The sequence below is a fragment of the Patiria miniata genome, unplaced genomic scaffold (assembly GCF_015706575.1).
Source record: "Patiria miniata isolate m_02_andy unplaced genomic scaffold, ASM1570657v1 HiC_scaffold_29, whole genome shotgun sequence".
NCBI lineage: Eukaryota > Metazoa > Echinodermata > Asteroidea > Valvatida > Asterinidae > Patiria > Patiria miniata.
This window is the reverse complement of record NW_024037068.1, coordinates 10,898,616-10,901,862: the sequence shown is the minus strand read 5'-3', so window position 1 is coordinate 10,901,862 and position 3,247 is coordinate 10,898,616. Positions and strand designations below refer to the sequence as shown.

Sequence of the window (3,247 nt, the reverse complement as noted above, 5' to 3'; positions counted from 1 at the left end):
TAAGTTATTATATTTCTTTTTATTGCTTTCGTTTGGGCTATGTAAATAACACTTATAAAGTTTATTTTCGCCTAATTGATTTCAGTAATCCCTTGGTTATCCAGGGGTTGTTCATTGTCTTCTTAGTTTCAAATCTCTTATAAGGAACATATATATCTATTTCTTCATTTAATTTGGTAATTAACTGCAAATAAGAATCATTCACATTTTCAGCTGTAACAATTTCATTCCACTGAACTGCATGAAGCTTATTTTTCAATGATGAGATATTGTAATCACTAGTGTCTCTTTTCCAATAATACGTTTTAGATTTTTTGACTTTTGTGAGACTTGGACCAAACAAGACAATAGGCAGGTGGTCGCTCAGTTCTGAGGTGATGATTGCTGCCTGATGATTATCTACGCTGTTAGTGAAAATGGTATCAATAAGGGTAGCTGTGTTACGTGTTATTCTTGTTGGTTTGTCTATTGAAGGGAGAAAGGAGTGGGAATATAGAGTATCTAAAAACTCGCGCGTTGGGTTGTGAGAATCACAATTGAGCAAATTGATATTGAAATCTCCTAAAATATAACAGATCTTGTTTTCTAAGGTTATTTTTCCAAGTAGTTCATCCATTTCCTCTGAAAAATTAGAAACAGAAAGACCAGGCGGTCTGTAAAGTAAACCTATAATAACATTTTTCTTGTGGGGAATTCTTATTTCAATGAATATGGATTCAAAACATTCAGAAGTACTAACTAAATCCGACCTTACAGTATATTGTAATGAGTCTTTTATATATAACATGATGCCTCCACCGTTTTGAATCTTCCTGTTTTTATGTTCACGTACATATCCAGGAATAGATAATATCGTATGAGGGATACCTTTAAGCCACGTTTCAGTTAAACCGATAATATGAACATTTTGTGTTGTATTTCATTTAATCTAATCACAAGATCGTCAAAATTTTTGTGAATACTTCTAATATTTATATGAAACATTAAAAAAGCTTCATTTTCATATTCATTTGTTTTTACTCTAAGTTGTTTTTCGAATAAATATTGAGCCCCATATGGACTAGCTAAAGACTCAGTTGGTTCTTGTCACAACGTAAATTCTTTTCTTATAATTTTTTTATTTTCGCGCACCTCATTACTCGGTAATGAGATCACCCTACGCACATAAATAGTCGAGTCCTAAAGTTTTTTCTCCAATAAGAAACGACTATAGTTCCCGCGCCATTAAAACGTATAACCACTGAGATTTAAGGCGTTGGCATTCGATGCATGGAGCGATGTGATGTAATAGGACATGTTCTAGCATTCTCCAGCATTGTCATCAACCATTGTGGTTGGTGGTACTATTATTCCCTTAATTGGTTGGTATGTAAATGTACATAGAATGAGAGAGAGAATGAGAGAGAGGGAGAAAGCCTTGGGGAGAACGATAGTAGCGTCAGATCAGAAAGCATCATCAAAATTAGTCCGTGTTAGTCTGAGTGTGTGTGAATGTGACCGGTATCAACCGTCCGAAGACACCTGAATGCAGCAGGTTATAGAAAACCCAAGATTCTGATTTTTGTGGAAATCAGCCACAAAATCCAGTTTGTCAGCTCGATCGGCAAAATTACAGTGCCGAAGTAAGATCTTCGGACCAGCAGTCCCCGGTCCGATTGTGACCAAAATCGCAACACTCAGCCCGGCATCAATTAAACTGCACTCTCCACAACCGTAAGTGTTATTTTAAAATATTTATAGACTTATCTAGACATTCATTTTATTTCATTGTGTAAAGTCGACAATCCATGAAATGAATTGTAAATCACGTAAGGCCACATCCTGAATGTCGTGTAGACCTTAGATGAATTGCCATGGTTGTGAAATTGAAACGAAGAACGGTCTACATGTATGCCGAAACAGCAGTTGTTTCAATTTATTGTATTAACCTTGCCTTTGTTTGAATTATTGGACGAAATGCTCTTTAGGTTTTTGGTTATTATATTATTATTGTAGATGGCCGTAAATACTGGTATGATCTAACCCGCCACTGAGCCTGAGGGACCGCCTGAGAGAACGCCTGAGAGATCGGCTACTTGGCCGTCATACTCAACTACCTACAGCACGTCTAAGTAAAGCGCAGAATAGTCCTACTTTCACCGTAAAGGTCAAGTTGAGCGGACAACATCTCCTTAGAAAAAAAAAACTGTACGGTATCCATATTGATCAAAAAAACCCTCAAAGAACTAACTGACAAGAAACCTGTGATATTTAAATAAATATGATAAAATTAAGTGTTACAAGTATATGTAAGTAATAAGAGAACTAAGTGTTCACAAGAAAGCCCAAGTGTTGGGAAAATTAACTGTGAGACGTCTGCGAGTCACCCATCAATACGGTGATAAGAAAACTAAGTGAGAATTAATAGAATTGACTGGTAGAAGATCTGTGTGATCTATCGAATTGAGTGTAAATCTAAGACGTGATAAGCGATAAGATAAATTAGTTTACAGAAAATGTGTACGATTGATAGCTTAACCTTAAGTCAAGAGAATAAGAAAACTGAACTACAGAAAATCTGTGTGAATTAGATAAGTGCAAAAGTTAAACTGAAGTCTTCAATCCGAGAAGACAGTGATTGGAAACATAAGTTCTATTTGGATCCTTGTATATATTAATTGTAAATATTAAATTGGCATATATAACTTGTTAAAATAATACCTGTTCAAAATCTGAAGATTATTGTGTCTGTTGGTTTATATTTCTTTCTGTCTGATACTTCTTTGATCAGGGATAATTTGAGCCGGGGTCACCATTAATAAAATTATACAAGTCGATAGAGATAGAGAAAATGAAAATGGTGACAGTTCTATTGAATTCAATATATTGGAATTAAGGACATAATCATTGAGGCGGAACTCCGCATCATCTACTGAACTAGAGCTACTGTGGTTGCTGGCGTTGTCATTCATTGTTTGTGAAGAGTCCAAATTGAATACGATGACATGATAGACTGATTAAATACAAAGAGGTGTTATCTAGCTTTCTGTAGGAAGAAGCACTATACGTAACGTTATGGGGAATTTGTAGGGGAAAATGGCTGACAACAGAGTGGGCAAAAGAGATGCATGATATCTATACAGTGTAAGCTCAGTATAAACTATTTCAAGACGTAAAAACAGGGGTTTGGCAAGGCACATTCCAAAGATGATGTTTTCTAACAAAAACACAAATTAATTATTAAGAAAGAAAGTATACCTTATTTAAA

At 35.2% G+C, this 3,247-nt stretch overlaps 1 long non-coding RNA gene across 1 annotated transcript; it reads left to right on the top strand.

The window, feature by feature from the left end:
- The first annotated feature begins 1,128 nt into the window (after positions 1 to 1,128).
- Positions 1,129 to 2,138, top strand: LOC119735462. Its single transcript, XR_005272176.1, has 2 exons — positions 1,129 to 1,713; positions 1,996 to 2,138. It is a non-coding gene; the product is annotated as an uncharacterized LOC119735462 (long non-coding RNA).
- The last annotated feature ends 1,109 nt before the right edge of the window (positions 2,139 to 3,247 follow it).